Below are 23,593 nucleotides of genomic sequence, written 5' to 3' on the forward strand. Positions count from 1 at the left end.
CCCCCCCCCCCCCACTCTTGGGTGTTGGACCGAGTAACCTAACCTTTACACAAATGCAAAGAGACCTATATATATAGCTGACACCAACAATGCTCAGTCATGGTTGGTTCAACCTCCCCCTCCATGCAGACCAAGGCGCATCATAAGCCACTCTGGGTTCAACCCGTCATTATCTGCACATGGGTTGTCGTCACCCTGGCTTAGTTTCCCAGATGAAAGGATGATTGAGACAATGAGGAATTGTTCTAAACTCCTCCTGGCTCTCTCTCGGTTACACCCACCACATCTGGTCTATGTAATGCAGTCTAACTCATTTGTCAGGTCAAGCCATCTCTGGTGACCATACACCCAGATTAGCTGCAGGGAACTAGAGTGGAGACTATACAAACACTAACAGGACAGAAATATCCTATCTATTATTAAGCATTAATTGCAAACTATTATTATCAAACAAATCAGGTAAATGTAATTTTTCTATCATACTTTACAGAGCTAGAGATGCAGGTGTCATTTGGTTAGCTAGCAAGAACTTGAACAACTGTTTAACAGTTAGCATATCTCTTGCGTTCGCAAATTCACTCTGGCCATATACTCCAATTTCAGAATACTCTTGTCGGAGTGTGCCAGAACGCAGAACTGATATATTTAGGAACACGCATCACCTGCTGAATGACCAGTGTCAGTAAACGTAGCCAAAAAAAAAAGTTAGTGAGGCCTCCCCGGTGGCATAGCCGGCCGCGACCGGGAGGTCCATGGGGCGACGCACAATTGGCCTGGCGTCGGTAGGGTTTGGGCAGTAGGGATATCCTTGTCTCACTAGCGACTCCTGTGGCGGGCCGGGCGCAATGCACGGTGTTTCCTCCGACACATTGGTGCGGCTGGCTTCTGGGTTGGATGCGCACTGTGTTGTGTTAAACTTGTTTGGGTTGTGTTTCGGAGGACGCATGGCTCTCGACCTTAGTCTCTCCCGAGCCTGTACGGGAGTTGTCGCGATGAGACAAGATAGTAGCTACTAAACAATTGGATACCATGAAAAGGGGGGTAAAAATGGTCAGGGGGAGTATATGAAAATATTAAGATTTCAGCTAAAATGCTGTCAGTTCCACTTTAATTGCAAGTGTTTCACACAAGTTGTTTTCAAAGAGATGGCTAACAAGCACTGCAATAAAACTCAAAATGTCCATCTGGTGAGATGAACTGTAAATTATTCTTGAAAAGAGAGAAGCTGCTGAATCAGCTGCAAACTAGCTGACAACATAAGCTAAAGCGGGAAAATTACTGCTTGCTGTTGCAGTGACCCCTTAGCCTTCGAGGCAGAGGTTTCTATACCTTTTTTGTAAAAACGGTCCCACTCATTAAATCATTGGTTGATTACACTTCCACTCCAAAATGTTGCCCTAATACAGTTGAATGGCAGATGCCTTTACCTAGCTTCTGATGGCCTGGCCAATGGCTGATGCCTTTACCTAGCTTCTGATGGCCTGGCCAATGGCTGATGCCTTTACCTAGCTTCTGATGGCCTGGCCAATGGCTGATGCCTTTACCTAGCTTCTGATGGCCTGGCCAATGGCTGATGTTGCTAGCTAGATTTATCTCCCCAGAGACCAGAAAATAACAAAAATCCTGATTTGGTGTTCTCTTCAGCGTTAACGCTATCCAACAAAGACTGAAGAGATTACATCAGATAATTGAAAATATAATAATTTTAAGACTGAGCACCCGGGCTCAGTCTTGCTTTAGGTGGTCTCGAACACAACACTGGACTACAGACAGTAAGGTCTGGCTGTGGATGGATTTGCAAATTCGGCAACATTCTCCAGTAATACCTCTTACAGTATGTAAAATGAACACAAATCATGAAGCAGTTTGACAAGCTCTTGCCTTCTAAAAACATCTTCCATATCCCTTGGTTTAGGTCACACCAGTTGAGGCCGTTCGGTGATCTCTGAATGGGCTGACCTCGTTTCAACTAGGGGTTCCATTTCAGGAAATTCTGAACCTCTAGGGAAAAACTGGACAGGAATCCATTGAACTACTAATAAAAAGTGGCATTGGATTGGACAAGCCCCACAGAAACCAGCCACCAACACTACTCACCAGTCCCTGAGATGAAAGTAGTTTATTTTCAGGCATCTTTAGTTTCTCACAATATATTCACAAGTGTTCATCCAACACAAAATGTCTGTCAGATTGGGTTTATAAACTCTACGTTGGCAAACTATATTGTTAGTCTGAAGTCAGCAAAAGGTTTTTTCCCTTTACATAACTCACAAAAACACAAGTGCACTTCTGTGTCATTTAAAAGGAGAGGGAGCGAGTGGGCGGTATAGAGTGGGCAAGAGGAGAGGGAAGAGACTAGCTACAAAAGAGAGGGGAGGGGGTGAAGTTACAACGCATGACAATGTCAGTGAAGCAGAGAGAGACCGAGGACCGTAACATAGGCAGAGAAAGAGCATGGAACAGGATGGAAGAGGGGAAGACCTTGGAGATCAATTACAGGAGGTAGAGGGGTAGAGATGGAGCACGTGCCAGAGGGAGAATTAGGGAGTGAAGTTGCGTAAATTACATGCTCTCCTTAATAAATAAAACAGTGTTCCACTCTGCTAACCAGCACCTCACCTAAATAGGGGTGCGTTTTTTCCCGCCTCTAAAATAACATGCTACCATTTTGTTCAGGTGTCAGACACTTCATAAACCAGGTGAGAACCGGGTAAAAGGTTTGGGATCCATTTTTTTTTTTTTTTTACACAAGTGTTTTGGGGTGAAAACAGCATGTTACTTTAAAACTTTTCTTAGTATGTGCCAAAGTGTCCTCTTTAGTGTTCAAAACATAAATATGACACACCCCCAATTGACATAATTGAAAAGCCAAATGTCCTCTCAAACAGGATTTAATAAAGTGGCATGTATGGCCTCCGATACGGACCAAGAACTATATGTTCACTAGAGGACAAAATTGAATTGCTGGGTCTCAGGAGGATTTAGGTAAACGGTTTCTAACAGGTTTAATAACAGGTGGGCTGGCAGATATAGGAGAGCATGGAGGAGAGAGAGTGAAGGAGTAAGATCGGTAGCAACAGTGTCTAGCCAAGCTGTGACAATCCAACCTGAACACACTATTTCACTGACCAAACACACAATGCAAGAGAAGGGAATTCGTTACTCCTTGTAATGAGGGCATAAATCTGACTCCACTTGCAAACACACACGGATGACAGAGGTAGTGTGGTTCACACCAAAGCTTTTTTAAAGTCTTGATTCCGCTGCAAAAAGAGTCAAAGTATTTAGTGCTGACTAGAGGAACATTACAAAAGATTTTAAAAAGTTACTTAAAAAAGTGAAAACATGATTTAAAAAGACAAAACAATAGAACATGACGTGACAAACTAAAAGCAGAGGAAGAGGGAGATCAGTGTCGGAGACGAGCACGACGAGAGGTGCGGGCGATGGGTGTGGTCACCTTAGGTGTCTCGCTCTCTGCCATGACAGCATCTGATTGGGTAAAAACAAAAAAATACCAGTAACATTGACGTGTTCATTTGACAAGCAACAACTAACCAGATTTATTCCCAACAGTAAATGCTATGAAATTGCAAATATTAAAACAAATGCCATTTCATGACACCATCCTGGGAAGCCAGCACCAACAATCTACTGAGAGCACAGAAAGCATATCAACTGATTCATCACTTTAACGGAAAGCACTGCCAACACTGACTAAAACAGACGGTACTGTTAGAAAGAGCAGATACCTTCCTCCTCTTCGTCACTGCTGAAGGTGATAAGAGCTTTCTTAGAGGACTTCTGGGTTGGTTTAGGGGTCACAAAGCTATCGTTGTGGTGACTGGATACAGAGGGCGTGGCTTGACCTTTGAGGGGAGAGAAAGAAAATCATGGAACATTAGCTAGTCTATATAATAGGAAAAAATAAATACATTCAGGAGGGAAAAGTCACTACACGTGTGCGTGCACACACCTCTTGGACCTGCCACCCGTCCCCTGTTGGGTAGTGGCATATGAGTGGTGTTCTGGCTGGGCCCAGTTCTTCTCCATCTCAGGGCACTCCACGTTCTCCAGCCCCCGTGTGTGGCTCCGTCAGACACTTCTCAAACTCCTCCACCTGGACCTGGGGACAGAGAGAAGAATCAGAATAAGACCCGGCATGTGTATTCATTCAGAGGCACAGTCAAGAAATCAGTCTAGACAGTCAGTCAGGATAATGCATAGTCTCATAGTCCCAAGTTTATTGTTAGGTATATCTGAATTGGGAGGGGGGGGGGGGCTAAGGGAGTTGTGGTCTGAACAACTGAGAAACTATTCTGTCAGTCAATACATACGACCACTATCATCTGAACCTTGAGCTGTGGCTTGGCTCCTCGGCGTAGCTTAGCAGTGATGGAGAGGAGAGGCTGGTAGACTCCTGTCTCAGTCCAGCTTGTCACTAACACTCCCAACAATCCTGGAGCCTCTTCAGCCCTCGCTCACACAGACAGCAGAGACAGAGACACGGCCAGGTCACACCACTGACGCTCAGGCTGGGAGAGAGAAGTGGGGGGAAATGAGGAAATTTGATTATTCATTTACAACAGTCTTTCAAGAAGAGGAAGTTTGACCTGACATTTGAAGAAATTCTAAAACCATGGTCTCGCTGATTCACTGTCTGTTGCTTAATTGAACGACGAGCCAGAAAGAGGGAGAGTTGGCCCCGAGTTCGCTGAACAGACGACCCAGGCCTCAAAATACTCTGGAGACAGAGGAACTAGTGCCAGTTATGACACAGAGCGGGAGAACAGAAATTAGAAGATGGGAAGGAAGAGCGAGGGGAAGACGGGCTGCTCACTTTGCTGTCCGGAAGCGCTGACACAGCTTCTCCCCCAGAGACTCAGTCTGTCTCTCCTTAGTGATGTAGGGAAACAGCTGCCTGAAAACATAGACAAAGGAAACATTCAAATAAGGCATTAAAACACCACTCACATATTAGCATCCCATTTCCATGTTATTCAGCACAACAGGTTTCAAACCAGAGTCACAATGTGACCCCAGCATGCCAAGTCATCCAGTGTGTGTAAAGCCTGGGAGAGAACACAGTGGGCGACAGACACACAGGTTAAGTAGCCCTCACATTATTAAAGCCGCCGCTCACCGGTATTTGAATAACAGAACAATGACTCCCTGCAAGACTCGACACACCGTGTGAGCAGAAGACTCGACACACCGTGTGAGCAGAAGACTCGACACACCGTGTGAGCAGAAGACTCGACACACCGTGTGAGCAGAAGACCGTGTGAGCAGAAGACTCGACACACCGTGTGAGCAGAAGACTCGACACACCGTGTGAGCAGAAGACTCGACACACCGTGTGAGCAGAAGACTCGACACACGTGTGAGCACCGTGTGAGCAGAAGACTCGACACACCGTGTGAGCAGAAGACTCGACACACCGTGTGAGCAGAAGACTCGACACACCGTGTGAGCAGAAGACTCGACACACCGTGTGAGCAGAAGACTCGACACACCGTGTGAGCAGAAGACTCGACACACCGTGTGAGCAGAAGACTCGACACACCGTGTGAGCAGAAGACTCGACACACCGTGTGAGCAGAAGACTCGACACACCGTGTGAGCAGAAGACTCGACACACCGTGTGAGCAGAAGACTCGACACACCGTGTGAGCAGAAGACTCGACACACCGTGTGAGCAGAAGACTCGACACACCGTGTGAGCAGAAGACTCGACACACCGTGTGAGCAGAAGACTCGACACACCGTGTGAGCAGAAGACTCGACACACCGTGTGAGCAGAAGACTCGACACACCGTGTGAGCAGAAGACTCGACACACCGTGTGAGCAGAAGACTCGACACACCGTGTGAGCAGAAGAGACCGTGTGAGCGACACACCGTGTGAGCAGAAGACTCGACACACCGTGTGAGCAGAAGACTCGACACACCGTGTGAGCAGAAGACTCGACACACCGTGTGAGCAGAAGAGACACACGTGTGAGCAGAAGACTCGACACACAGTGTGAGCAGAAGACTCGACACACAGTGTGAGCAGAAGACTCGACACACAGTGTGAGCAGAAGACTCGACACACAGTGTGAGCAGAAGACTCGACACACAGTGTGAGCAGAAGACTCGACACACAGTGTGAGCAGAAGACTCGACACACACACAGTGTGAGCAGAAGACTCGACACACAGTGTGAGCAGAAGACTCGACACACAGTGTGAGCAGAAGACTCGACACACACACACAGTGTGAGCAGAAGACTCGACACACAGTGTGAGCAGAAGACTCGACACACAGTGTGAGCAGAAGACTCGACACACAGTGTGAGCAGAAGACTCGACACACAGTGTGAGCAGAAGACTCGACACACAGTGTGAGCAGAAGACTCGACACACAGTGTGAGCAGAAGACTCGACACACAGTGTGAGCAGAAGAGGCACACAGCTCAGTGTGGACACCACTCCATGATGGTGTGGAAGTCTTCCTCGTTCATGGCTCTCTCTGGGTCTGACAGTCTGCTGATGATGTCTGGGAGCAGGTTGTAGATGGCATTGTCTTGGGAGGAGAGGAGGCCACTGTCTGGTTTAGAACATTGGAGGATCCATTACACTCAGTCTATGTAAAAAGGGTCCCCAATACACAGATTTTCAGTGCATTCAGACCACTTAACTTCACACATTGTTATGTTACAGCCTTATCCCAAATTTGATGAAATTTAATTAAATCAAATCTACACACAATACCCCATAATGAAAAATCAAAAACAGGTTTAGAAATGTTTCCTAATTTATTAAAAATAACCTGAAATATGACATTCACATAAGGGTTCAAACCCTTTACTCGGTACTTTGTTGAAACACCTGGCAGCGATGACAGCCTTGAATCTTCTTGGGTGATGCAACAAGCTTGGCCCACCTGTATTTGGAGAGTTCCCCCATTCTTCTCTGCAGATTCTCTCAAACTCTGTCAGGTTGTATGGTGAGCGTTGCTGCACAGCTATTTTTAGATCTCTCCAGAGATGTTCGACTGGGTTCAAGTCCGGACTCTGGCTGGGCCACTCAAGGACATTGAGACTTGTCCCGAGCAGGTTTGTGTCAAGGATCTCCAGAGGTCGACCGATGAAATCGGAATGGCTGATTAATTAGGGCCGATTTCAAATGTTCATAATCTGTAATCAGTATTTTTGCACAACGATTGTGGCAGATAAAAAACAAAAAAAATGTTTAAACACCTTTATTTAACTAGGCAAGTCAGTTAAGAACACATTCTAATTTTCAAAGACGGCCTAGGAACCGTGGGTTAACTGCCTTGTTCAGGGGCAGAACAACAGATTTTTACCTTGTCAGCTCGGGATTCGTTTTTGCAACCTTCCGGTTACTAGTCCAACGATCTAACCACCTGCCTTACATTGCACTCCACGAGGAGCCTGCGTGACAGGCTGACTACCTGTTACGTGAGGGCAGCAAGAAGCCAAGGTAAGTTGCTAGCTAGCATTAAAACTTATAAAACATTTAAAAATCACTAGTTAACTACACATGGTTGATGATATTACTAGTTTATCTAGCGTGTCCTGCATTGCATATAATCGATGCGGTGCCTGTTAATCTCTCATCGAATCAAAAACCTACAACACCAAATGAGTGAAGATTTAACAAACGTAATTGCGAAAAAAGCAAGGTCGTTGCACCAATGTGCCTTTCATTAAAATCAATACACAAGTATATATTTTTAAACCTGCATGTTTAGTTAATATTGCCTGCTAACATTAATTTCTTATAACTAGGGAAATTGAGTCACTACTCTTGCGTTCCGTGCAAGCAGTCAGGGTATAGTATATGCAGCAGTTTGGGCTGCCTGGCTCGTTGTGAACTGTGTGAAGTCCATCTATTCCTAACAAAGACCGGAATTAATTTGCCAGAATTGTACATTATGACATAACATTGAAGTTTGTACAATGCAAGAGCAATATTTAGACTTTGGGATGCCATCCGTTAGATAAAATACGGAACAGTTCCGTATTTCATGGAAATAATTAACGTTTTGTTTTCGAAATGATAGTTTCTGGATTTTGACCATATTAATGACCAAAGGCTCATTTGTGTGTTGTTATAATTAAGTCTATGATTTGATATTTGATAGGCAGCAGCAGGCTCGTAAGCATTCACTCAAACAGCACTTGTGCGTTTGCCAGCAGCTCTTCGCTGTGCTTCAAGCATTGAGCTGTTAATGACTTCAAGCCTATTGACTCGAGATTAGGCTGGTGTTACCGATGTGAAATGGCTAGCTAGTTAGCCGGGTGCGCGCTAATAGCGTTTCAAACGTCACTCGCTCAGAGACTTTGAGTAGTTGTTCCCCTTGCAGGGGCCACAGCTTTTGTGGAGCGATGGGTAACGATGCTCCAAGGGTGGCTGTTGTCGATGTGTTCCTGGTTCGAGCCCAGGTAGGGGCGAGGAGAGGGACGGAAGCTATACTGTTACGCTGGCAATACTAAAGTGCCTATAAGAACATACAATAGTCAAATGTATATGAAATACAAATGGTAGAGAGATTGTCCTATAATAACCTCAACCTAAAACTTCTTACCTGAGAATATTGAAGACTCATGTTTTCATATGTTCTGAGCAAGGAACTTAAACATTAGCTTTTTTTACATGTCACATACTGCACTTGTACTTTCTTCTCAAACACTTTTTTTTGCATTATTTAAACCAAATGGAACGTTTCATTATTTATTTGAGGCTAAATTGATTTGATTGATGTATTATATTAAAATAATTTTTTTTTAAAGTGTTCATTCAGTATTGTTGTAATTGTCATTACAACCAAATAAAAATTAAACATATATATAAAAATAGTAAGCGTCTGATTATTCGGAATCGGCTTTTTTTGATCCTCCAATAATCGGCATTGAAAAATCATAATCGGTCGACCTCTAATCTCCACAATGCTCTGTTCATCTTTCCCTCTATCCTTACTAGTCTCCCAGTCCCTGCCGCTGACAAATATTCCCACAGCATGATGCTGCCACCATGCTTCACCGTAGGGATGGTGCCAGGTTTCCTCCAGATGTGACGCTTGGCATTCAAGCAAGAGTTCAAACTTGGTATCAGACCAGAGAATATTGCTTTTTCATGGTCAAGAGTTCTTTAGGTGCCATTTGGCAAACTCCAAGCAGGCTGTCATGTGCTTTTTACTGAGGAGTGGCTTCCGTCTGGCCACTACCATAAAGGCCTGATTGGTGGAGTCCTGGTTATCCTTCTGGAAGGTTCTCTCGTCTCCACAGAGGAGCTCTGTCAGAGTGACCATTGGGTTCTTGGTCACCTCCCTGACCAAGGCCCTTCTTCCCCGATTGTTCAGTTTGGCCGGGTGGCCAGCTCTAGGAAGAGTGTTGGTGGTTCCAATCTTCTTACATTTAAGAATGGCGGAGGCCACTGTGTTCTTGGGGACTTTCAATGCCGCAGATATTTTTTGGTACCCTTCCCCAGATCTGTGCCTCGACACAATCCTGTTTCTGTGCTCTACGGACAATTCCTTCGACCTCATGGCTTGGTTTTTTGCTCTGACATGCAGATGAGGGACTTTATATAGACAGGCGTGTGTCTTTCCAAATTATGTCCAATCAATTGAATTTACCACAGGTGGCCTCCAATCAAGTTGTAGAAACATCAAGGCTGATGAATGGAAGCAGGATGCACATGAGCTCAATTTCAAGTCTCAGCAAAGGGTCTTAATACTTTTAAGGTAAATAAGGTGTCTAAAAACCTGTTTTTGCCTTGTCATTATGGAGTATAGTGTGTAGATTGGATTAAATAAAAATAAAAACACATTTTAGAATAAGGCTGCAACGAAACAAATTGTGGAAAAAGTCAATGGGCTGAATACTTCCCGAAGGCACTGTATCTCCCAATCAAATAGACATGCCTGGAATTAACGCTGTGTGTGTACCTTGGAGGCGAGCTCGGTGAAGAAGTTGAGTGTGAGGCTGGTGATGTGTGTCTGGGGGTCGATGAGCAGTACAGCCACCTCGCTGACCTGACCTTTGACCTTCAGCACTAGCTGGGTCAGAACAGTCACTGCAGTCTGCCTCACCGCAGTCTGCCTCACTCATCTGCCTATATGATGAAACTATTTAAAAATGGCATGCAGATTTCTCCTCTAATCAGGTTCAGCTGGGATACCATGAAAGAGAGAGACTGGCCAAACAATGACATATTAAGCAATCGATTACCTGGGTGAGAATAAGACCAGCCATACATTGGACATGGAAGCATCGATGCCAAGTTGCCAATATCCCTGACCATAATCCTCTGCAGTCATTTCAGATGTACGTGTGGGAGGTAGAGGGCCTCTACTCTGAGGGAGCACTAAGACAAAAGGCTGCAGTGTCTCCCCGGCCTCCATTGTTCTAAACAGGGGAATTAACCACATACACTGGGAAGGGATGAGGCCAGGTGAACAAAATAATAATCAACTTCACCTCCAGACGTGGATTAGAATGTTCTCCAGAGGAACTGGACTCGCCGGGTGTGTGGTCTGCTATACAGTAGATGGTCATAAGCCACAGCTTCAGTATAATTAAATAGGCATGTAAAACAGTGCATTACCATTAGGGTAAAAAAAACATGTTCAATACCCTTATCAGTCCTCTCCCAGGGAGGGTTGTCTGTCTTTGTGGAGACCCAACACAATGGAGGTGTGTGGGAGACAATTACTGACCACTACAAAACACTTTACCATGAGGAAGAACCTGAGGATTAGTGTTCATGGTGAAAAGCCTGGAAAACACTATTCATCTGAAACACCTCAAACGTAAGAATAACCAAGCATCATAATTAGCACTATACAAAGACAAATAGAACTAGTGGAATGAAGAGAACGAATTGTAATTAAACCTTCAATGGGGGAGGGGGTATGGCTTCAGTGCATCTCAATGTGGGAGGAACAACCAGCAATCATCATTAAGCTTTCTTCAATTAAGTCCCCATCCTTCCTACGGAGTAGAACCTATGGCATCACCTGAAATGATCTCCTTTCTCCCTCCGATCGACTCATTGTATAATTATACCACCAACAAGTAGTTCTGGACACAATCAGAACCTTCAAGTTGTTCTAGACCTTACAGAAAGTTCAGTTATTTCTGTTCAAATTATATTTTAGAGTGCACGAGCGAGCAGCCCATGGTTGCCACAGTCCAGAGAGGTTGGAATTCTGAAGAGACAGTACAATGTACTGTCACGCTATAGCAGAGGTCAGAATGCTAGTGGAGGACATGACAGCATTTTACAATGTTTCCTAATGTTTTTCTTCTGTTCTGAACATATGGAAGTACTTTTTTCGATCAACTGGTTCAGTAGACTGCAGCAGCAGGACTGGAGCGCCTGAAGGAACATTAGCAGACAACCAGACATGGAACGAGCTTGTAGCCCTCAGCCATCCTCATGTAATGGCCATGCTTACCTAAATTAAAAAAGACACAATCCATAGTACAAACAGCTGAGTAATTAAATAAAGATGTGCTTGTTTGCTCCTTCCATATTCTAAATTATAAATAAGTTCTATTAGCTGCTTGGTTAATATTTAGTCACTGAATGACAGTGGCTTGTGGGGGTTCACACCTGGTACAGAGGCTCTGTGTCCAGGTGTCTGGATTACCTGTTATAGAGGTTCTGTGTCCAGGGCTAAAGGATGTTGGGGAAGCGGACGGTGAGGCCTCCCAGGCCGATGATGGTGTTCACCCTGATCAAGGGCAGAGAGGAATGCTCCAGCACCGGGAACAGGAGACGGATGTGCTCCTCACACACTGACAGAGGGAACAGAGGTTGACAAAGAGACACACCACAGCCAGGCAAAGGAAAATGACAGAAAAACAAAGGTAGTCTGACCTGATCATCATGTACTGTGAGAGGGCCAGGAAGGCAGCTGTCGTGAGCTGGGTGGCAGTATCTCCCTGGGGAACTACACACCCTCACCAGCAGGGGCAGGAACGAGCACAACAGGTTCTCCTCTGAGGGGGAAGGGATGTGGTTTAAAAGGAAATTAAATCCCACCAGGAAGAATAGACTTAGTTTTGAAAAAGTTAAGCCTTTACCAGCCAGCAGCTCAGTCTCACAGATCTTCCTGATCAGCTCTGCCTCGGTGTCCTCAGCAGAAGCACAAGTTCAACACAAGTTCTTCCTCCACAGAACTGTCATTGGCCGCTTGCTGTGGGAAACATGGATCATGAAAGTTGATTAACAACTCCCTGTTCATGTCTAGTCTACTGGAAAGTTAGAGCGATTTAATCGAAAGGAGTAATTAGGAAAAAGTTAACTGTTGTAATTAGCCCCCTGATGGGAAGAATCATCAAGACCTGTCAATCACTGTGTTGCATGACCAAAATTAAACTCATCAAGCTTTTCCCAGGGAGAAAAGTTACTGATTGGCAAGACAATCCTACTCACCAGGAGACTCACATGGTCTCTTCACTAATCAACATCCTGTTCTGATAACATTTGGCTTATGAAACGCAATGACAATCAATTTGACACGAATAGTAAAAGCTCCTTAAACTCAGAACACGTGTATAAACCCAGCAGTCTCATTTCCACTAGGTTTGTAGTATCCTAATCTCATGATTGACCATTTTGTGAATTATTGCCATCATTGACTTGGGTTGTATAAAAATACTGGACATCAAACATTGTGTTCGCATTCCATGTCCAGACTGACCTTGGCCTTACGGGAGGGCGCCTTCTCTTCTGTCTCTCTGTCTCTCATCTCCCGCAGCTCAGAGCTGACGCTGCGCTCCAGGTGGGACACCTGCCAGAACGCCACGCAGCCACACAGAGACAGCAGCTGGGCCAAGGACACAGCTCACCACAGGGACTAGATGGACACACCACTAGAACACTGTACTGATCATAAAGTAACTATACAAAATACTGGGTCATCATAATCCACTACAACACTGGCAGCGTTTCAACAACTAGGCACAGTAAAAGAGCACCAGACAACTGGAGAATGAACCATTCATACTTACTTTGAGAAGTTGTTTTACCACAGTGCACCAACTTTCTAAATAAATAATCACTCTGTCTCACCTTGTTCTCCCTGCTCCTCAGGGTCCTGAGATGCACCAGGAAAGCTGACATCCTTGTTTGCTAATATCTCCCCGCCCTCTGCGATCTGGTCCAATAGCAGGTGAGAGCAGCGCTGGAGGCGGCGGGAGCAGAGCTGGTCTGGGGACTCGGACAGTTAGGACAGTTAGTACAGCAGACGGACAAGGCTGCTCCATGAAGCTCTGCCAATGAGGGTCCGCCATCACCACACCTGGGGCGGGACGAGACACACAGTCAGGGGCAAAGACACTACATTCTCCCACTCAAGAGATGGTGTGTGTGTGTGTGTACACACACCTTCAGCAATGGCCTGTGTGAGGCAGGTAAAGAGCTGGTTGTCCTGAGGCAGTGTGAATGGATCTCCTTTGGGTTGCTGGGGAGGGACAAATCAATCACTTTAAACATTCAAACGTCTATAGTCACCTGGTAGATTGTTTCGTCTAGGCTGTTGGTCAACAGATATTTCTTTAGTCGAGCAGTTGCAAATATCTTTATTTTTCATGATGCACAAGACACCCGTCTGATTCCCACCAGTCTCAGTGGACTAATCCATTGCAGATGCCACAGGGAAGGCACAGTACATCACTAAGACATGAGCTACAGAAATTGTAAATGGTTAGACAAAGGAGCTGATCGTGGACTACAGGAAAAAGCGTCCCGAACAGGCCCCCATTAACATCAACGGGGCTGTAGCGGAGCGTCCCGAACAGGCCCCCATTAACATAACGGATCAACAGGCCCCCATTAACATCAACGGGGCTGTAGCGGAGCGTCCCGAACAGGCCCCCATTAACATCAACGGGGCTGTAGCGGAGCGTCCCGAACAGGCCCCCATTAACATCAACGGGGCTGTAGCGGAGCGTCCCGAACAGGCCCCCATTAACATCAACGGGGCTGTAGCGGAGCGTCCCGAACAGGCCCCCATTAACATCAACGGGGCTGTAGCGGAGCGTCCCGAACAGGCCCCCATTAACATCAAACAGGCCCCCATTAACATCAACGGGGCTGTAGCGGAGCGGAGGCCCCCATTAACATCAACGGGGCCCGAACAGGCCCCCATTAACATCAACGGGGCTGTAGCGGAGCGTCCCAACAGGCCCCCATTAACATCAACGGGGCCGGAACAGGCCCCCATTAACATCAACGGGGCTGTAGCGGAGCGTCCCGAACAGGCCCCCATTAACATCAACGGGGCTGTAGCGGAGCGTCCCGAACAGGCCCCCATTAACATCAACGGGGCTGTAGCGGAGCATCCCGAACAAGCCCCCATTAACATCAACGGGGCTGTAGCGGAACGGGTTGAGAGCTTCAAGTTCCTTGGTGTCCACATCACCAACAAACTATCATGGTCCACACACACCAAGACAGTCGTGAAGAGGGCACGACAAAACCTTCTCCCCCTTAGGAGACTGAAAAGATTTGACATGGTACCCCAGATCCTCATAAAGTTCTACAGCTGCATCGTCGAGATCCTGACCGGTTGAATCACCGCCAAGTATGGCAACTGCTCGGCATCTGACCTTAAGGCGCTACAGAGGTTAGGGCGAACGGCCCAGTACATTACTGGAGCCAAACTTCCTGCCATCCAGGACCTCTATACCAGACAGACAGAGGAAAGACCATGAAATTGTCAGAGACTCCTGTCACCCAAGTTACAGACTTCTCTCTGCTACCGCACGGCAAGCAGTACCGGAGCACCAAGTCTAGGACCAAAAGGCTCCTCATCAGCTTCTACCCCAAAGCTATAAGACTGCTGAACAATTAATAAAATCAGACTACTTACATGAACCCCACCCCTTTTGTTCACTGCAACTACTAGTTTATTATCTATGCATAGTCACTTCACCCCTACTTACATGTACAAATTACCTCCACACACTGACTGGGTAATGGTACCTGTATACCCTGTATATAGCCTCGTTATTGTTATTCTTACGGTGTTACTTTGAATATATATTTATTTTAAATTTAGTTTATTTGGTAAATATTTTTCTTAACTCTTCTTGAACTGCACTGTTGGTTAAGGGCCTATAAGTAAGCATTTCACAGTAAGGTCTACACTTGTAATCGGCGCATGTGACAAATAAAGTTTGATTTAATTTATTTTGTTAGAAAATGGTGCAACACTAATAAATACAATATTTTATAACAAATGCGTTCTCAAGCGATGGATAGTGGGAGAAGGCGCTGTCCGCGGTTCTGAAACGTAATCTCCAGTGCGCAGTTGAATTGGCACCTTTCCCTTTATGTTGCTATGTGCATAACAACGAAGTTAACCAGCATATTGGTGTTGAGAACAATGCGGCAGAAGCAGAGTAAGGAGAAGAGAAGACAGCCCTTGAGGAAACTAATTAAGATATATAATCCATAGCATAACTTAAAACATGCCTGGCATCATAAATCATCAACATCCACAGAAATCATTTTTGTTGCCAGTTGGAATCAGTAGGCTATTAAAGACTCCATGAGCACCAAGCCTCACACAACCAGAATGTCAGATAAAGCAATTTCACAAATGTGGCTGCTTTTAAAATCTTTGCTATGCTGTATTAAAGGCTTTAGATTTTTGTTAGAATAGACTCTGGTATTACTTACAATTTAGCGTTGTTTATACGGTTCCAAACAGGTAGAAAACACTAATCTAACAGGACTGGGAAGATGCGCAGCCATGATGGGTGGGCATAGGTCCACACACTCCGGAACCAGGCCCAGCCAATCAGAAAACATTTTTCCTCACAATTAAAAACCGAAATATTGCTCAGCATCCCACCTCCCCCTCAGACGATCCCACAGGTAAAGAAGCTGGATGTGGAGGTCCTGGGCTGGCGTGATAACATATGGTCTGCAGTTGTGAGGCAAGTTGGATGTACTGCCAAATCCTCTAAAACAACATTGGAGGCGGCTTATGGTAGATAAATTAACACTCAAAACAACTCTGGTGGACATTCCTGCATTCAGCATGCCAATTGCGCGCTTCTTCAAAACAACTTTTTTTGCATATGGACATTTTTTGGGATCTTATTTCAGCTCATAAAAAAAGGACCAATATTTTACATGTTTATATTTTTGTTCAGTATAGTGGATTTCATTCAAACACATAGGGTGTGATACACACATTTTTAGAATACATCACTTTAAATTTAAACCAATTGATTGGTCGAAAGAACAGGCAACTTTTGGTCAACCAAGAGTTTTTTTTGTTTTAGTCTAGGACAGCCCTAGACCTCTAGAAAGTCTAGGCCGGGAATCTACGTGTGGGGTCTTACCCTGACATGGTCAGTGATGTTACAGATGGTGATAAGTGTCTCTGGCCAGTAGGAAGTCTTCAGTAAACTTCTCTCCCAGAGCAGTGTCCAGGTTACTGAGGACCACCTCCCTCTCCGCTCTACACAGAGAAACACACAATTACATTAGTCTACACGCTGAATACGCAACCTAAAAATGCCACATCTAATACAAGAACGTGCATAAAAACATGCTATTACACACAGCAACTTTAGTGTGTGGTGCACAAATGAGGTTCCTGGCAGTATGTAAATTCACTGCTATGTCTACACACAATAAAGTAGTAAACTAGGTCATTTACATTATGCCCAGGCTCCAGATTAATCAATCATCTAGTCTGTGCTCAGCCCTCCGCAGAACACACACATGGTCCCAGTTTATGAGGGATAACGAGTGTGGGAGGGAGGGTTAGAGGATGTGAGGGGAGGATTAAACAGGTTATGAATGCTGCCTGGTTGGAAAGAGGCGGCACGGTATTGGCCAGTACAGTGTGGGTGGACTGCAGATCGTCTCAGTCTCCCCCTCCGGCAGTGACTGTCTTTCAATCTTTGAAGGAGACCGAATGTGTGTTTACAACGCTTGTTCATTGAAAACCCTGGCGGTGAGCCCAGATTTACATGTGGTCGTGACTTCGACTCTGCTGTGCTCCTATTCAGAGACAAAAGGCGCTAGCATGCTTCAGTTCGGCTAGCCAAATGAGTGTGATTGCATACTCCCTTAAGACATTCACCTGAAGAAAGCATCAATAGTACTGCTTGTCCATTTTGAGACGCCGTAGCCAGTAAACTTCCTCAAAATAGTCTGAATTCATCTAAGATAACGTCAAAATTAATGACCGATTTCCTGAGTTTATGCTGAGGATATCCTTTTGGTTTTGCATCTAAGATGTTTACTGAAGTATTTCCCGATGAAAGAATGTGCATGAGAATGGGTCGTCTCGTTGAATGACAGACTATTGAAGAATCCCTACTGTTGACCAATTACCGACAAAAGAGTAGACTTGGTGCCCCCGAACTGAAAAAGAAGAAAAACTTAGTCTAAAATAAACAACGTCACAAGATGTAATACATGCACGTCTTCTGAAGTGGTACGGCTGGGAAGCATGCAGGCGCCTTAATGAGGTTTAGTGGACAAATTAACCAACGCCAGACTTTTGAGACAAAGCCAAGCGCCACAGGTAGGAGTTGCCAATAGGTGCAGACCTAGGAACCGTTTACCATACGTCAATAAGGGAACATTGTCATTGGGAGGTTAAGTTCAAAACTTAACTTGGATCAGAGTCTCATATTAAACAAAGATTAAGATCAATGTATTGGTCAATTACCCACAAGGTCCAACTAAATGTTACTTCCGCTTTAAACCCAACCCCTCCGAAAGACACATACAGGTGTAGAAGCACTCAGATTAACAAAATAAGACCTCATGGACACCTGAATATGGAGGAGAGGTGAGTTTCTCCCTGCCTCAGATTAACAGTCACACTGTCAGCAACCTCCCACTGTTCTCTAACGTGTTGCTTCAGCGGGAGAAAAATGTGGGTGGGGCCAAGTCACTGTAGGCCGGCCCTTACAACAGTGCAGCCAATCTCCGCTACACTGCCAAGATTACCGGTCAATCAAGACAAGGGAGAACCCAAGCCCCTCGTTCAATTGGCTCACATTCGCCTTGGTCTCATCATTGGGCAAGAAGTCAAAGGGGACTTAAAGACAGAGGTGTGGAGTTAGAACTTGTGTTTGTGTGTGGACCTTACCGTGCAAACATTCCCAGAAGGAGCACTGCTGCTCGTCTGTGCAGGCTGGAGGTCTCTTGTTTGCCAGTGAACCTCTCCCACAGAACCTGCACCACCGTGGACTGCAGGCTGCTGCCACCACCAAAAAACTCCAGGACCTGGGAGGACAAGAGAGAGGTGGTGTTGGAACAAATTAGACGAGAGAGAACGGGGTTATTTATTAATGACAGGATGGATAGAGTAATCAGTAAAGAGTAAGGGCTAACTCAATCACTGGGTAGTACTGATTACAGGATTGATAATAAAAGATAGTGAGTTTCTCTTATTACCATCTCCTCCAGACACTGGATTGTCCCCAGAGACGCATCCACCATCAGTTCAGACAGACTGTCCACTAGAGTCTGAGCTTTAGCCCTGAGAGGGAGAGAGTCAGGCACCAGAGCAGAGCCCATTGGAGGTTGATTAAGTCGCTCCAAGACATTGTTCTTAGATCAATCGCACAATTTCCCACCTCAACTTCCAACTAGAGTCTGCATCTCTTTCAGCAGCAATCTCTCACCAATACTGGTGAGAGCAAGATTAACAATTTCACAGCAGAAAATGTAATACAGGCTGTGTTTACACAGGCAGTCCAAATATGATAGATATTTTTGCACTAATTGGTCTTTTGACCAATCACAAATCTTTTCACAATTTCAGAGCTGAACCAATATGTCAATAGACCAATTAGTGAAAATAAGATCAGAATTGGGCTGCATGTCTAAACACAGCCCGAGTTGAAACCTCTTGGGGGAAATTGCCGAGGTGCTGTAATGAAGATTGCAGGTTCCCACGAAGACCGTTTCAGCAGACAAGACAGCTCCATTTACTCTCTATACCATTTTAATGTCACCAGCACTGCTTTGCAATTTCACATGGGAAGACATTACCATTTCAAAAGTAACTTAACCATCTGCAATTGGTAGTGGGATCAAGGGACCTGAGGGGGTTGATAGAAGGTGCCTGTGGCAACAGTTTGAAGGTGTGGCAACAGTTTGAAGGTGTGACAGCGTACCTGGTGTTGTCTCCCTGGGGGTTGAGGTAGAGGTGTCTGTAGGCCTGCACCACAACATCTTTAATGGCAGCATCAGTAGACCAGACCAGAGGCAGCATCTTCCTCACGCCAGTCAGAGAGTTCGCCACACTGAACTCACTGTCACACAGAACTGCACCGCCTCCTGGACCACTGAGACACAGTCATTCCTCAATACCCCACACATTATTGTCTCAGAACACATGCATGGAGTCATTGGGGTGAGATGTTGACTGTGCAGGTGATAAAGGTATGGTAATGCAGGTGTAGGTAAGATGAGGTGTGTTTGTACCTGAGGTAGTCTTCCAGTAGAGAATGGTGTTGATGACAGCGATGGCTCTCTCCACCTGCAGCGCAAAGCTCTGTGTCTCAGATACTGCAACAGCATCTCCTGTTTCTTCAGCTCGCTCTCCTCCACCCCTTCCATTCCCTGCTCCCTCCTTCTGGGGCGTGGAAGGCAGGTCCCCTCTGACCTCAGAGGAGTCCTGGTCAGGGGAGGAACAGAGGTGTCAGATTAGAAAAATGTTCTCCTGAGAACAGATGTGAACATCTTAACTCTTGCCAGTCTGAGTACACATTTGTTCCAGTCCACATGATTGAACAAAATAGTGGTCTAAAATGAGGACCAGTGTTAGTTCAGGTGTTAGAGCTAGGTTTGGGTGATTCACCAGTAGAAAACATGATCACCCACTCCATCAGTAATGCTGTCATCTAGAACTACACCTCCTACACTGCTGAAAGCCCACAGCACTAGATTGCCCTTAATTACATTTTGATTGGTTATATAATACTCTTATTCTAGCACTGATTTCACCACTTGTTTTTGAAAGCTTGGTACTGAATCATTTGTTTAATCGATATGAAAGTGTTTTGATTGAGTGATTACGACTCTTTCAGCAGAGTGCTGGTTAGTTCTGAATAGTTTACTTACTAGACTTGTATTATGCGGTTCTTTCAAAGTGCACTTATTGTAAGTCGGTTCTAGATAAGAACATTCACTAAATGACCCAACATTTTCAGAATGCTAACTTTCCCCCCTCCCATCACCTACACTTAACCAATACACGTTCTTCATGATGTGATTGACAGACAGAGTTCAGTACCTTTGAAGAGCAGGGCCAGTGTGTCCAAGAGAGTCTCGGGGGTGAGAGTGGACAGAGAGGAGAACATCCCAGACTCTGGGAACAGGCTGTGGGCTCGCACACACAGACGCAATGCATTCCTGACACACAAACAATCAGTTATGTGATGACTGAAGAGTTCAGCTTGGAATCGCACTTCTATAAACAGTTGATCCTGATTTGTTACAAATCTAGTCCCCTGGGCAGAGGGTTTCAAAAGTTATCCATCTGATCTAGACTTTCAGATAGCGTTAAATTGATAGAAATAGAATGAATAGAACACGAGGAGCAGCTCAGGCTCCATAGCGGCCCACAGCTCAGAGGCTTTGATCACTGCCACTGGACGGAGAGACCAAAGGAATATGGTTAAATGGGAAATCAAAAATAAAATAATATTGCATCATGATGTGGCTGGTGACACTGCTTCATGAAAGTCCAATAATTTCAGAACTTGACTACTGACATGCAAAACATTTTTGGACTGTATCAGTGGATTAAGGGAGAGGAAAAAAATGAAAAAGAATTTGAGTGGAATTTCCCTATAATAATAAATATATAGTTTGGACAAAATAGGCAGAGGAGATCAGAATGAACAGATTATATTTCTATTTTTACAAAGCCCTCAGATTAACAAAGAAGAGCGCTCAAGACCAACTGAATATTGAGGAGAGTTTCTCTCTGCCTCACACATACAGACAAACACATGTCAGTCACACTGTCAGCACCCTCCCACTATTCACTACCATGTTTCTTTAACGGGAGAAACATGTGGGTGGGGCCAAGTCGCTGTAGGCCGGCCCTTACAGCAGAGCAGCCAATCTCCACTACACTGCCAAGATTACCGGCCAATCGAGACGAGATAATCCAACCCTCTTTCAGTTGGCTCGCATTCGCCTTGGTCTCATCATTGGGCATTATATAAAAGATATCTAAAAGGTGGTGTGTATAATTTACCAGGTGCATTTTCCTGCCGTCCCTAAGCTCTGAGTTTATCCGTCTCCATCTCGAAGGGGTTTCTTCAGATCAGCACTGCTCAACTACAGATGAAAGAAACTATTTAAGACACTGTTGTGTGTATGTACTTCACTGTAGTGGTTGTTCGTGTGCGCACACACCTTGCAGCTGTAGGGGTTGTGTGCGATGAAGGCAGCCAGTAGCTGGATGGCACTCTTGACCACATTGATGGATTTGTCCATCAGCCTTCACACTGCCAACCCCATCACTTCACTGTACCTGTTCAGGGGCAGAGCCTGGGGGAGAGAAATCACAGAGGACATGAGGACAGCTCAGTAATCCCAGAGGAAGTGATTATCGCATAGTCTCCTTTCCTTCAAAAACTGAACTGGTTTTTGCTGTAAATAAAATCATACAAATAATTTCTGCAGGCTTGAGAAAATGACAGTCAAATGGGGATTTGATGTTGAGGGACAATTCACTTCAAACCAGTACAGGAGTGTTGGTGACTTTACAGATGTTGAGGCCACTGCATAGCTGTCACTAAGATTTCTGAATGCCCTCAGATTACCAAAGGAAGATGTCATAGCCATAGCAAAGGCCATCAACGAAGAGTTGTGTCCCCTTGCCAACTGAAACATATACTCTCACACCCAGACAAACACTTTCAGCAGCGTTCATCCTGCCTTCTCCCATGTCTCTGGGATGGGCAGAGTGTGAGAAGGGCTGCTAGTTTACTACAGGTGGGCCCTTAGAGCAGAGCAGCCACTCTTCGCCACACTGCCAAGATGACCCACCAATCGGGAGGAGAGAGCACAATCTCTCAGCCTGATTGGCTCATACTTGCCATTATCTCATCACTGGGCATTAGTGGGCGTATTAATTGATAATAGCATGCTATAAGACCACATATTCAAATATGACCTACCTTACTGGGTGCAGTGATGATACTCTGCCTGTAAGAGTCGTTCTCCAGGATTACTGTGAGTGAGGCGTTGAGGAGGGAGGGCAGGGAGACGGCCAGGCCACCCACCACTAACAGAGAAAACAATGAAAAACAGATGAGAACGTCGGCTGAATAGTGAGCACGAGCAGACATTGGTATGCCGTCATGTGAATAAATTGAAAGACATTTCAACACACACCATCACAAACACTGACCTTGTATGAGTAACTCCCGGGTGTTCTCTTTCACACGCATGTCCACTTTATGGCAGTGCCCTGTGACATACAATAAGAATGCAACATGGGTCAGAACCTGAGAAATTACATCATAGTTGAGGCAAGTTTAAGAAAGAAAAACAAAATAATTTGGCTAAATGTAGTTACTCACTGCAGCACAGTGTAACCAGTGCCGAAGTGTTCCAGGATGCACAATGGACCCTGGCTTCTCAGTGTAGCCTTGAAACCTGGAAAATATATAGAATAGTAAAGGAGTTGAGTTGTTTGGTCAGATTTCAGGAGGACAATATTCTAACAATTGTAAGTCTAACAAACTATGGGATATTTACTGTTGAGATGGGAAGGCAGTTTAGGGGAGACGCCATCCTGAACCACGTACTGGTTAATGACCAGTCTTCACCAGGTCACCCACAGTCGTCTGACGACATCACTGTACACGAAAAAACAACTTGTTAGCCAAGTGGTTGACATTCTAGGTAACTTTAACGTTAATTATAGTAAGCTACGTTCATTCCATGTAGTTATAAACGACCCACTCACCCTAACAAACGTGTTCGCTAGTTAATGTATTAGCTAAGTTCGCTAGTTCTTTTGACCAAGTTAGTTGTTTGTTTCGATTTCTTCGCAAAATAGCTAACGATAGTTAGCAACAAGATAAATAAATTGATGTAGCTAGCTAAAGTTAAGACAGCAAACGTTACAGTATTTAACGTTGTTTTTAATCAACTTGCTGACTAGCTACATTTCACAATTAAGAAAGTCCAGACATAAATAACGTTAACCAAGTATAACACACTTACCAATACTTGTTGTTGTGCTGATCAGTCTTAGCCACAATTTCGGATATTTAGAAACTGTTGAATAGATTGAAACAGCACGGTTCTGCTCTAAACGGTTTGTGGCGAAGGGTTTTGAATTTTAACAGCAGCGCGCCAAAGGACTACGTCATCGGCATCGCTCCCCTCCTCCCACTGACCCTCTTCCGTGAACAAACTACGCCATCTGTCTGCAGATAACTGATGCTACAATCTTAATGATACTTTATTACTGCAAACTCAAATGTTGCAATATCAAGTACAGTAAATCCGATACCCTCATGCAATTGTAGCTATGCTGTTCAGAACCAATCTACATGATAGAGG

General features: G+C 45.0%; 1 non-coding gene and 1 pseudogene across 1 annotated transcript; both read right to left on the bottom strand.

The window, feature by feature from the left end:
* Positions 1-2,100: 2,100 nt before the first annotated feature.
* On the bottom strand, positions 2,101-22,470 carry LOC123997335 (annotated as a pseudogene).
* On the bottom strand, positions 20,933-21,228 carry LOC123998382. The gene has a single exon (XR_006832279.1). It is a non-coding gene; the product is annotated as a small nucleolar RNA U85 (small nucleolar RNA).
* Positions 22,471-23,593: the final 1,123 nt, after the last annotated feature.

Source organism: Oncorhynchus gorbuscha, linkage group LG15 (assembly GCF_021184085.1).
Source record: "Oncorhynchus gorbuscha isolate QuinsamMale2020 ecotype Even-year linkage group LG15, OgorEven_v1.0, whole genome shotgun sequence".
NCBI classification, from domain to species: domain Eukaryota; kingdom Metazoa; phylum Chordata; class Actinopteri; order Salmoniformes; family Salmonidae; genus Oncorhynchus; species Oncorhynchus gorbuscha.